We start from the raw sequence: 13,374 nt of genomic DNA, 5'->3' as shown, positions 1-13,374 counted from the left end.
TGTTTATGGCGCGTAGAATAGAGGACAAAAATCATGGCTACTATGTCACACTGCAGAATACAGTGTTGCCCACAATACAGTTGCTTAATCTTGCCATAAGATTATCAATTTCTTAAACAACTAATAACTATTTAATTTGACGTTTGGCTGAAAAACGATTTTATGCAAAGTTGTAGCTGATAAAAAATCCCATAAGAATAGCAATAGAATTTGTTAAAACTACAATATGTAAAAAGGCTAGAAGACAATGAACAAAGAGTTTTGTTTTCCCATAGTAATTTCCAAATGGTTTGTGCCAAGTCAGTTTTTCACTAAATGAGTTCAAGTTTTGGGAGGCTAATGAGGGCCCAATTTGGAACCGTTTGAGCACTGTGGGGCGAAAATTTCAAATTTTGCATCAGTCTAATAATCACCCATCTATTGGTACAGGGCTGGTAGCCATCACTGCTGTCAAAAATAGCGATTTTAGTGACCATGTTGAAGAAATAAGTGACTAAATAGTGACTGATAGTTGTAAAAATAGTGACTAAAAAAGTGACCCTGAATTGAATTAAAAATAAATTTTATTGAAAACTCTTAGGAATTTCTGAGGAGCACAACTCCTGTGAACTTTAAAGGAAAATTCCAAGGGCATTCTGAGAATAATTTCATAAAGTGTGTGGGAGAAAACAAATTCGGAGCATTATTCCTTGGAATTTTTTTGAAAATACTAAAAGAAGGATTACAATTAAATCTGAGAATAACTCCAGGACATCTTCAAAGGAATTTGGAAAATAAATTCAGGAGAGTTTTCCAAACAAATTATGAGAAGAAATCTAAGGAAATTGTGAGTAGAAATGCCAATGAATTCTTAGGAGACTTTCAATGGTGAGTAGAATTCCAAGGGAAGGAGTGAGTTTCAAAAGGAAATCTGAAATGAATTCAATGAATATTCTGATTAGCTTTCCAAAGGGTGTCTCATTGTGGAGAATTTCAGGGTAATTCCGATAAAAACTAAAAGAAAATTGAATTCGGAGGATAGCTTCATCGAAATTTCCGTTGAATATGAAATGGACTATTCTGAGAACTTCCCAAATTTTTCCTATGAAGTTCTCGAAATGTTTTTGAATGCCACTGTTCTTCAGTGAAGTTTTCGAAGTTTTTCTAAATTTCTGGAACTTTTGTGCTCCCGCAATTTTCATGGAATTAGAATGAAATAATTAGTATAGTTTTATGGTTTTCACTTAAATTCTCATGATTTTTCTGAAGTTCATGAAACTTCCATTAAATTATCGACACTAATTTAAAACTTCTTCAATAGTCTAGACGGGTGTTATTAAAACTGCCTAAACGAATTTCTTTAAAGTTCTCTAGGTTGCCCTGAATTTATCAGTATTTTTTAACAAACCGCAACTTTACTGAAATTAATTGATTTGCCTTGAAGTTTGGACAATTTTCCTTAAGTATTCTAGCCATTAAAAACGCTCACTTATTTTCCCAGAACTATTCTTACCTGAAGTTCTCTAAATTTGTTTGTCCTGCAAATTTTCAGATATATATATTATATATTGAAAATTCCCTGACCCTGATCAATCATAGAATTCTTGGAATACCCCATCATTCCACGAAATTCCTTGAAAGTCGCTGCAAATTTGCTTAAGTTAATGGGATTATTCTGAAGCTATTTGATCGTCCTCGAAGTACTCGAAACTTCGCTGAATATCATGAAACTATCTAAATTCTATGTTCTCTGGAATTTCTTGAAGATATTTATCGCTGTTTGCTAAAAGTTCTCGCATTTTTTTTTTAAATGAATGGAACTTTGTTGATATTCTCTAATCAACTTAGCTAAGCTTTCGTAGTTCTTGATATTTCCATGATATAACACCCTTAAAATACTCTCACCTTTTCCGGATGTTCATATAATTTTTATCACGTTCCAGAAGTTCTATCGGAGTTGTTGTTGAAGTTTCCGGAACTTCTTTAAGGTTTCTACAATTTTCTTTGAATTATTTGAACTGCCCTTGATTCTCTGATCTGTCTTGATGTTCTCGAAGCTTCCCTAAAGCTCTCAATTCTATTGAAGATAAATTTCCCTGAAATTCTTTGGACTTCTCTGAAGTTCCTGGAATATTTATGAAGTTTTCATAAATTATCTGATGGTCTCTGTGCTTCCCTAAAATTTTCGGAACATTTTAAGGGTTCTAAATTTACGATTATAGATATTTAAACTGCTCTAAAAAGATCTGAAATTCCCCAAAGATCTCTAGATCTAGCTTTTCTGAGGTGCTTAGATTTTTTTTAATTTGCGCAATACCCCTCAAGGTTTCAATATTTCTCAAGTTTGCTTAACATCTGTGATGTGCTCTGAAATTCTAGGAACTTTGGGGATCTTAAAGCTTCCAGTAAGTACCCCATAATTTCAGTGTGTTAACTTCCCTTATGTTCCCGCAGTTTGTTTATGGAGCTTTACTGAAATTCTCAGAATTTCCTTTCATTCCTCAGAACTTCTTCAAAGTTCCTACAATTGTTGTGAAGTTAATGAGACTGCAATGAAGATCTCTAATATTTCATAAAGTTAATTACGAACTTGAAATAAATCATTTAATGTTTTCCTTAATTCAGGCAAACTTGTTTCTTTAAAACTGATTGCCATGTTTTAAAAACGCTTGGGTTAATTACTGTTGATCTTCCAGAAAAAGCATATTTTGAACGCATTTTATAAAAAGCTTTTTTATTATAAGCCTTGAATTTATCCGTTAAAGTTCTGGGAAAACCTGGAAAACTCAGGAAATTTTATTTAGAAAAATGAGTAGAGAAAGACGATTAAACGTCACAAAGCAAATAATGATCGATATTGAAATAAATTCGCGCTAAAATAGTTGAAAATAGTGACTGATTACAAGAAAAAGTGACTTTAGTGACTTGACCTTAAAAAAAGAGACTAGTGACTGGCTTGAAAAAAGTGACTCACTACCAGCCCTGTGGTAATATTAATTTGTATGATTCAATTGATATTAGGGAGATATTGACGATGAAAGTCAGAAGTGACAGTTACGTTATATCGAGGTATACCTGTAATGCTTTGTGTGCAATTAAACTTGGTTATTCTTCAACCTCTTCTCCATTCTGAGAGAAAAATTATCAACCTTTACTCAATACAATTTATAGAAGAATTAAAAAATTCAAATCAAATTTCTAAAAAATTTGCCCACAGCATCGTGCATACATTCTCGATTCAGGCTTTTTCTTAAGCAGGCACCACATAGTCAAAAATAGTGTCAATACTCAAAATGTAATGTTATTATTGAATCAAAACCATACCAACTATCAGTGGAAGCAATTTTTTTTTTTTTTTTGGTGCTGAGCACCAATGCTACCGACGTGCCAGGAAGGCAGCTCCCACACCTGGACCCTACCTATCGACCCATCAACTCATGAACCGGGGACCAACGGCTTTACTTCCCATCCGAAGGAAGGCGTGATCAGAGATGTTATGCCTCAGAACATCCCGGCGGCGCCGACTGGGATTGAACCCAGGCCTGCTGGGGTAAGAGGTAATCACGCTTACCACTACACCACCGGCGCCGTTAATGGAAGCAATTTGGCAGCTGTGTTTTTAAGAACGCTGCTCTCTGCTTTTCCCCTGTTATCATTCTGAGTTTATTCTGCATTGGCTGCATTGATGGTGTGGTGTTTTTGGAATGACGTTCAACATTCTGAACTCTTTCGCAAATTTGTGATGGCCCTGATAAGGGAGGTTTGGTTCCATTACACTTTTGCGGAAGGCTTATGAATTGAGCGTTTTCCATAAGCTGGAGGTCCTTCGGCATAATATTCCACTAAGAGGTGCTCGCCCTGGCTGCGCACCAGCAGCACGTGAGCGTATAGCTGAGCATATTTGCAATATTTTGGCGCTGACTGCTGGCTTGCGCATAGGTTCGTATTCTTCTGGATCTGCACTACACTGAGGCACTTTCTCCATGGATACGAGCGAGCTTGATGTTTTTTTTTTCCGACATGATGGAGAGTTTTTTCTTTGTTCGATTTGCGATACAATTTTCGAAAAATTTCTTAATTGTTCATATCCACTATTTGTACTATATACCAACAAATTGCTGGATCTTTTCCCTGTCGAATGACATATTACGTATTAAAGGTTCAAGGATCTCTGGAGATTTTACACGGTATCACGCGAATATCTTGAAGTTCCTCGAGATTCTAGGTTTTGTGAAGTTCCGGTAGCCTTGGATTTTCCAAATTATTGGGAGTTTCCGAATGTTCCAACCTATGAAAAAGTATCTGGAACATGATAATAAATAATCCAGGACTCTTCTGTTTTTCTAGAGTAGGACTCGTCTTGAGAACTTTTGCTACTCCAATCTATACGTGTGTGGATAACTAATTCTTTTTAAATTCAGTGAAATTATTGATAGAACTTACTTCAAAATCACAATCACAACAATCTCTTGAATTTAGTGAGCAAGATGTATTGATGTTTTTTTAAAAAGTTGATATAAGCCTATCAAAATCATTTTAGACAACCCTTGTTAACATTAACTGCTAATTTTCTTTTAGTTAAAAATTACAGTAATCAAAGAGGTTTCTAATTTATTGATAAGTTTTCGCAAAATCCACGCCAGCTGAGACAGCCCTGAAATTTTATAAAATTCAACAAATATTGGTTGTAATTTTTAAAAAATTTCAAAAATAACAGATTTTGTAAAATTTAAAATTATAAAATTTTAAACAAAAATGTTAATGTTAATGTTAATGTTAAATAAAAACATGCGCGATATGGAAGGTTTACAACTTGAATTCTGCATGAATCCAGGCCAGTGACTTCTTTGGCTTGATTAGATCTAGAAGTAAAAAGAGTTTTCTGCAAAGACAACGGAAATCTAACACTTAAAACGTCTAGCTTATTAAGCTTGGAATCAACTTGCACAAATCTCATCATGATTGTGAGTGATTCCTATAATGCGGTTAGATATGCGCAGTACCAATTAACTGCTATGTACTACCCGAAAGCATCCCGTAAATGGTTTAAGTAACCATAAAAGATAAATAACATGGTTGAAATTTCACATCTCGCTTAAGAGAATGTAGAAAACTGCATGCGATAAATTAGACTTCAAGCTGTGCTTTCCCAACCACTTAACGACTCAACCTGCTAAACCATCGACAATTTATCAAGAAATCCCAAATCCTTCTAAACGCATCTGCTGCCAAAATAAAAACCCGAAATCCATGTCAACCTTGCTCCCAAAACAACGAAACAAACACACATACATACAATGTGGCCTTCATACCGCAGTGATCCACTCCCTAGTACTAATGTTCAACGCCAGAAAATGTTCTGCAATGTCAAACCCAGGTGCAGCCCAGGTTATGGCTAAATTATTCCAATAGAGACAATAAAACATGTGCATTATACACGATGGCGTACTTCACAACGACACACGACACGATCACAGCAGTAGTTATTATCTTGAACACCTCTCGTTGGCACCGATTCAACACGGGAAATTCTTGCCTCGTTAGGAAAAGGGGATAAATCTCGCCTTCGTACTGCATAGCCCAAACGGACAGGTCATATCTACTCCGAAGAAGATTACACAGCATCCCCAGGAGAACAATCGATGTTACATAATTTAGAACCCAACGAGAGTATATGCAAATATGAATGAAAAACCCAGCTCATTCATGCCCACCGAATCGGATCCCGGTGGAAAACGAGAACCGAGCACCATCCAGCTGGGCTATCTCACTCAATGCTGGCATTAAAAGTTGTTTTGCCACTAGGCGAAACCACAAACTGATGTTACATAATTAAACACTTTGTATAGACGAGGGTTCAGCAGCTTGATGATGGAAATGACGCCTTCCACGCTCGCAATGTTCTGTGGGGAAAATCCTTTGCTCTCCAATCCTAGATAATACTCTTGGAAATGTGCGTTTTTCCTCTCGATCGAGAGCAAAAACTACACATTCTCATACACTGCAAAGCGTCCAAATGTATCTAGTTTCCATCCACTGTCATAGGCCGTATTTCCTACTATTTTCTTTTCTCTTCGAGGTCCTTCGAATCCTTTTCTCGATCAATCACTTCTGAATCCGACGTGGGTTATAAGGGAGCGTCCTTCAACTTGAATTTTCTTCTGTTTCGCCGTTCCGGTTCACACCAACACGGCAGAGACACTCGTTATGTAAAGGTGATTACCAACCATGATTTCTTCCGGGATTTCGGCAGAGGATGCGTTGATGATTGTTGAATTGTTCTAACAGCAGGGAATGCTTCACATGGTTACAGCTGGCTTCCGCTTGAAATTTTGTGTTTCTAAAATATTCACTTGCACATTTTTGAGAATTCTATTTCAAACGGTATCTCAATCTACATCACTAGATGTATTTTCTTTGCGACGTTCCTATCCGTTAGGGTTATCGATTTCCCAAAACAAACTATTTTTTTTCAACAACTTCTTCTAACTTTCGTTTGCATATAAAATTAATCACAATAACACTTTTTTTCAAAAGAAATCTGGCAGAGATAATAAAATGTATTGTCAGACACGAGAACGAGATCGATAATTGCGTTTTGCACCAGCCCTTTCAGGACTATTTTTTTTTCGATTGCACAGAATCTAATCGCATAACAATATATTTCTACAGATATTTTTTCAGCTTTCTGTTATAAAAAATATAGCACAAAACGACGGAATTCTTCAGTACGAGTATGTACAGCGCTCCTTTTGTTCTTGGTAACTATGTTTTCCGCTAGAGTGGCTCCTCTATAGATTTTGCTCCTATCTTCCTCTTATTAGTGTTATTATTAGCAGTATGGCAGGACACTAAAGCTCTAAAACCAAACATCTACACTGTACAAATGCACATTTAGCCCCGACGGATGGCGACAACGGACTGCGACGATCCTGCTCGACACGACCACATCCAATATCATCCCCGAAAATACTCCAAACCGAAGAGAAAAGAGAAAGCAGCACTGACGACTCTCTTGCCCACAAAGTCCTCCGAAAACTGCTCACTATGGACGTACAGCAAAAAATCAACAAACCGAAAACCATGGCTAGAAACCAACGCCAACCCACGGTCTGGCTTCGATATCAGATTCTCATTCTCACTTGGTCCACGCGAGTAGCAGAGCGTCAGTCTGTTCTCAACGCTGTTGACCGGTTGGAGATATGAATGAGAAACGTGAGCAATTTTCAAGCATACACAGTTGGATACTGTGGGTGGCAGTGGTGCCATTTGATTCGAATATTTAATCCGAGTCGATAAGCATCCAAGCATTTAGGATGTCTAAAGATGAATGCGGTTATAAAATCGGGACATTACATTAAAATCGGGACATTACATTAAAATCAAACTTTTGTAAGAAAATGGTTTGGGCGTTAGTATGTTTGAATAGATATGAGTGGGGTTTCATCTCACAATGTACAGGTTTTTCCAATCCCGTTGCAAGCCTAATATTGCTTTAATTTAGAAGTTTTATTGAAGAAAACATCAAACAATCTCTTATGGATGTTGTGAACATTTCAGATTACGTACATTTGTCTAGCGCATCACTGCTAACAACACCGTAATTGCAGCCATTGTCAGTGAGAATCTTCGAAAATTATCATCCCTCTGTTACTACACGGTAAGAAAAAAAAGGAGCCAAATTTCTCTCAAATCGGCGTTGGAACTGTTTAACATGATTATAATCAATATTGAATTCCTATATTTTACCTCCCCTGTGTGTTGTGCTTCTCAGTTATTGAAAATATAGAACAAATTAAGTCGATGAGACGAAGTTAGATATTTTTTTCTTATCGTGTGAGCCGGTCGGAGGAGGCAAATGTGTGCTTTTTTAATTTCTCCCAACGATGATTGTAATATGTAATCATGATCATGCGATCAATTCTCTTTATGTCACGTGGTGAGTTTCGACCAGAACGTGTATTTAACTAAGTGATTATCACCACTAGAGTTACTTTTACGATCTATTGTACTTTCAGATAACAACGTCAGAGATACATTCCGAAAGATAAACTAAATACAAATAGCCTTATTTGAATAGCATTTTTAGAGTTCAGTACCACCCAACCAAGCAAACGACACTGCCTGTTTCGAAACTCTCACTCTCGTAACATTAAATTCTCTCTTATCAACTCAGACTACACTGAGTCGCATCCCATCCTCGCGAGAACGACACGCTTTCGCTCCCGCGACACGACAGTCTGTGGAGCTCTCCCCCATCCCCATCAGCCTGAACTGACCCAGCAGACGGCAACATCTGATTCAATTTAGCCAGCCAGTGAACCACGGCGACGGCAGTGTAGTGACGGCATGCATTAATATGAAATGTTCCCCACGTTCCATATTGAACAGAAGCTGTCTCGTTTGCTCTCTCGGCGGCAAATGGACGTACCCAAGATCGGTCCAGCTGAAGGTTACTCACAAGGCACAATCCAGTCAAGCGACAGTTTTAACAGTTTTGTACCATGTCCCCTTTAAAAGGTCTCTTTTCCAATGTAATCCAATATAGTTTTTCTGCCTTCCTTCTCCCCGCGTTGCTTTTGCCCAAAAACTGTGCAATACGAATAACCTTACACTGGACCGATCTTGGACGTACCCACACAGCGACATCGATGGGATAGGAGCACCAACCAACACAAGGTACAGTATGAACAGTTGGATGGTCGATTCGGTGTGATGGTGGACGACTGCACGTGCCCTATCGCAATGAATCGTGCAAGTCAGTGTCCAGATTTTTTGGGGTTTATGTTTTGTTGATTCATTGAAAGTTTTGTGAATGAATAACAAAAAACTTCTAAATGCACAAGGAGGTGAGAAGTGGAATTTAAAAAAAAAATGTAGATTAAAGGATCAGTAAATTGTAATTGTGTACATTTCAAAGACCAAGTCTCTAAATCAAATTCCACAAAAAAAATGTATCATGATTGATATTTGAAATGGCAAAGATGCAATAAATTAAATAATGCTATTAACATACGATTTTGTTAAGTAAAGAATTTGAAGGCCAAACGACGACATTATTGAAATCTCTGTAGTGTATAATAACAGGTTCCTTATACTATTATCGCCGAAGTTCGTTATCTAGCTATCTACTAAGAAGAGTATAATTTTCTTTTTTTATTTGGTATCAAGCTGGAGCTGCGTGACAGCTTAGTTTTCAAGACTTGACCCATTTGAATAAATTATGCTTCTATCTTTGACAATACAGCAGAAGGACTAGCCTATGTTGGCAGCTTGAACACTGGATTCCGTGTGTATTGTTTCAAGATATTTGTGGAAAAAATGCTGTGACGTGTGCGCGTAGATACATCCGCGTAGTAAACCGATTGAATAAGTTAATCCGTTTCGAACGAAATATCTAAATTATGTTTGTTACGAAAACCGCGCGAATTCCGAAAGCCGTGCGAGACAACCGAAACGAGAAAAATCCTGGTTTTCCTGGTTTCTTTTATAAAAATTCCTGGTTTTTGAACAAAGCTTTAAATCTATCAGTTTTGCAGATTTCCTTTAATTCTTCTATAAGAGAGAAATGTCTTAAGTATATTATATATGTATTTAGCGAAATACACTAAACTGGTTTGAAAAAACAGAAGTAAATAATTATTCAATTACGAATATTCAACGTTCGCTGAGTTGTGTTGACTTTTCACCAACCAAAGGACAATCGCTAACTAAAATGCATATCATGTGTCAAACCTGATAATAAAAAAATATTTAAAATGTATCAGTGCCCATCCGGCTCATGTCAACAAATTGAAATTAAATTTTGACAGATAAATATCCATTAACTGAGTATTTGTTTCAGTCCAAGGTTTTCCACTTAGCTAACGTCTACTGTAATCAAGCGGCTTAAGGTCAATTTCTTGACCTCCGCTCAAGCCTTAATCCTGGTTTAACTAAATGGGTACATTTGTCCTTATTGGCGATATTGGCATTTACTATATATGTCATTAACACTCCGAACCCGAAGCCTCGGTAAAATGTGTAACGACAAACTTTCAATGTTTGAAAAATCATAGCTCAGCCATTTATTGACAAATTTCAAATTTATTGGCACCATCTGAAACTAGATACTTTTAAAATTTATTTGGTATCAATAGATTTAAAATCTATCAATAAATTGTAGAGCAATCATTTTTCAAACATTGCCAATTTTCCGCTACACATTTAACCGGAGGCATCGTGTTCGGAGTGGTAAAAAAAGGGTAACAGTTTTCATTCAACAACGAAATCTTATGAAAACTCGCACTTTTTTGTCAATCACGTATCCAGCACCGAAATCAAGATTTGTGATAGATCAGTGCACGTAGATGTCAAATTTGACAATTTTGGGTGGTTTGTTTCGGTTCACATTAGTAGTTATCTGTTGCCATCACTTTTACTCTGGTGTTAAATGAAAGGGATACAACAAGACCAAATTGTGAGGTTAGAGACCGTATAGATCAGCTTTCATCGTGTTTGTACTGAGTCTGTGTTCCATTTGGTGAATTTTCACTTAATTTTGGCAGATGGAAAATTTTAAAATAAACCTGCTATTGTACCAGACTTATTCCTGACAGACCAGGAATCAATTTTGGCAAACACCTTCTCGAAAATAGGATGGTCAACAAAAGAGGGATTTTCGAACATCTTAATTTATTTTTGAAGTGTCAAATTTAAGTGAAAATTCATCAATTGGAACACAGCCTGAGAACATAAAGCAAAGTTGCGTTGTCATGACAGCAGCGACGAAAGCACTGAAGCTTTTCTGCTCGATTATCAAAGTGTATTCAATAAATATACAGATATATTATTTTGCACGCATCACACATAAATAGTAACGTCATCAATTATTATTTTCCTGGTTTTGCTTTAAAATTCCCGGTCGTTTCCCGGTTTTTCCTGGTAAAACAAAATTCCCAACATTTTCCTGGTTTCCTTGGTTCACTTGCCACCCTGATTTTGGTTTCCTCCCTAGCAGGCATGGAAAATCATTTACATTCATTTCATGCAATCATTTAAATTCATTTGCCTCTAACTTTTTTCATCAACAGCATTCCGCAAAATGATGTATAGAGCTTTAGTAGGTTTTGTTATTAGCTACAACTTTTGCCCATAACTCAAATCTGTATCTTTTATGCATCACGAATTAGAGCGAGTAGAACTTGTTACTGTTTTTCAGTGGATGTAAAATACATTCACTGAAAAACAGTAGTGGCTTCTGTTCGCTCTGGTTCGTTATACATAGGAGATACGGATTTGAGTTATTAACAAAAGTTGTAGCTAATAACACAGCCTACAAAAGCTTCAGTCAAAAGTTAGGGGCAAATGAATGTAAATGAATGCACGAAATGAATGCAAATGATTTTCCATGCCTGCTCCCTAGATATTCTACTTATTTACTAGTGAGCTTTGTACCAAATTAGTTAATTTAAAGAACGTATCAATCATTTCAAGATTTCGCGACCGTAGCTATACTACATAAGCTCAAAAGCCTTTGACAAGCTCTACCAAATTGCGTATCACTTCTGCGTAAGCTCCGTAGACGTAGGCGCGTTGATTCCGACAGCCGCCAAAGGTTTAACCTGCACCAAAACAGCTTAAGGAACGACCCCGAGTTAGTAAAACCGTTTAGAGTTGAACATTTCAATTACGTAAGATACGAAAATCGCGCAAATTGTGAACGCCGCGCGAGATAACCGTAGAGTTTTCTCTTAAAGAGTGCCACCAAAATAAATGTGATAAACTATGTTGGCAAGTTGATTAATTTTGGTTTTTATCAAACAATGAGCTTAAAATAGCTTGGATGTCTATACATGGCCGTTGGGATGCAAAGAGAAAGTCGACGAAGAAATTCTATCAATGTTACTTAGGACCAACGGCTTGATATATAATCGTCATGAATGTGGGCGTCTATAATGGAGGATGGACACGAAAAAATCCGGACCCGAAAATCTTGTTGAGGTTTAAAAATGAGTTTTATTTTTTATAGTTCAATGTAACAGCTTAGCATTAGTAGGTATGCTTATTGTAAGACCATTGTTTTTTTTCTTACCATAGGCCATTGCTCGAACTTTTCTTCGTACACGGCCCTCATATTTTGCACTTGTTTGGCTGCCAAATTCCATTTCCGCTTTAAATCCTTCAGGTCTATTGCAGTTCCACCCTTTATCTTCAGTATGTGCTTCACAATTGACCAATTGACCTTAGTTCCCGAGTATTGGCCGAATTCATCCCCTTGGGAACCACTGTGACGCCATTTTCACTGTACCACTATTTGGTGGAATTGCAGAATATGAAATCCAGCTCATGCTGCTCCAGAAAATGCAGTCCGTACACACTAATCGAGTCAGTACGGTTTTACCGAGTTTTTGAATTGCGGAACTGTTCGGTAAAAGTTTAAAAATCTGTGGAAAATTTATTAATGAGAAAATTTGTTCTGAACTTGTACATACTTAGTTCTGTTAACCCCATTTAATGATAGAAAATAAAATTGGTCGATTTCATTGATTCCTTACGGATAACGGTCATTTGAATTTTTACCGACTTTTTCAGTAATTCAAAAACCCAGTAAAAAAATACTGACTCCTGTAAAAAAATCTTAGTGTGTAGGCACTCGAAGTAACGAAAGTAACGAAAGTTTCGCTTTTCAGCCCACAACTGCAGATTGCTTGCCAGACAAGGAACTTAGTAGTAGAACTGTTTGGAGAATTTCGACTCCTTTTGGATTTTACATTCTTCCGGGGTACTCTTCCGGTCAACCGAAGTATAAAATTCCTGCCTAGGAATTTGATCGAAAACTGCCAGGAGCGGATAGACCGGGATTTTCTCTTAGCTTGATTCAGCGTAATTTTGAACAAAAAATACTTTAAAAATGCCTTAATGACAGCATTTTTAATGACAGGGTGGCCAGTGGTTTTTTCCCGGTTCAAATCTTAAAAATTCTCGGTTGTTAGTATGCAACAAAAAAAACGAAATCTACTGAAAGGATAAAAAAAATGTGATTTAAGAAGATTCCCAAGATTCTGGAGGTTTGAAATTTGTGTAGAGTCTGAAACTAGAACTTTTCTTCAAAATATATGATTAATAACATGCTTCGTGATGCAAGATTTGGAGAAACAATAATCAAAATGTGAAATTTTGAATTTTTTTCAAGATCACAGCTTTGAAAAAAAACCATCTTACTTATGAGTCGTGGAGTCATAATTGTCACGCTTTGAGACTTGGAAGCATTTACATAGCAAATTACATAACAATCTGTAGAATCTAGCGGACAAACCCTGGAATTTTTAATAAAATTTAAATGAATTCAAAGTGTTGATTACAAACAAATATTGAGAAGGATTCCCACACAGTTTTCGAAGGAGAAGAGCAGAT

The 13,374-nt window shown here is 36.7% G+C and overlaps 1 protein-coding gene across 6 annotated transcripts in view; it reads right to left on the bottom strand.

Moving 5' to 3' along the window:
* LOC135699602 (hippocampus abundant transcript 1 protein) overlaps positions 1–13,374 on the bottom strand; it is an 86,945-nt gene that overhangs the window by 47,435 nt on the left and 26,136 nt on the right. For 3 of the 6 annotated variants that reach the window (XM_065219904.1, XM_065219901.1, XM_065219903.1), the window contains exon 1: positions 6,207–7,114. The exons of 1 other annotated variant lie outside the window; for it this stretch is intronic. The gene's annotated coding sequence lies outside the window, so the exon portion shown is untranslated. Of the gene's footprint in view, positions 1–6,038; positions 7,116–13,374 lie in introns of those variants that run through there. 2 more of the 6 variants (XM_065219905.1, XM_065219902.1) reach the window with 2 other exon arrangements.

Source organism: Ochlerotatus camptorhynchus, unplaced genomic scaffold (assembly GCF_037179485.1).
Source record: "Ochlerotatus camptorhynchus isolate MF236.1 unplaced genomic scaffold, CSIRO-AGI_Acam_v1.1 ptg000112l, whole genome shotgun sequence".
NCBI lineage: Eukaryota > Metazoa > Arthropoda > Insecta > Diptera > Culicidae > Ochlerotatus > Ochlerotatus camptorhynchus.
The sequence above is the reverse complement of the archived record's forward strand: the minus strand, read 5'-3'. Positions and strand labels throughout refer to the sequence as shown.